Genomic DNA, 253 nt, shown 5'->3' on the forward strand with positions numbered 1-253 from the left:
ACTACGTGTCCAGGGATTACTACTACGTGTCGCAGGGCTTCACAACTACGTGTCAGGGATTCACTACTACCGCTGTCCAGGGATTCACTACTACGTGTCCAGGGATTCACTACTACGTGTGCCAGGAATTCATACTACGTGTCCAGGATTTCACTACACGTGTCCCAGGGATTCACTACTACGTGTCCAGGGATTTCACGACTACGTGTCCAGGGATTCACTACCACGTGTCCAGTGGATTCACTGACTACGT

This window comes from Salvelinus sp. IW2-2015, unplaced genomic scaffold (assembly GCF_002910315.2).
Source record: "Salvelinus sp. IW2-2015 unplaced genomic scaffold, ASM291031v2 Un_scaffold5507, whole genome shotgun sequence".
Taxonomy (NCBI): domain Eukaryota; kingdom Metazoa; phylum Chordata; class Actinopteri; order Salmoniformes; family Salmonidae; genus Salvelinus; species Salvelinus sp. IW2-2015.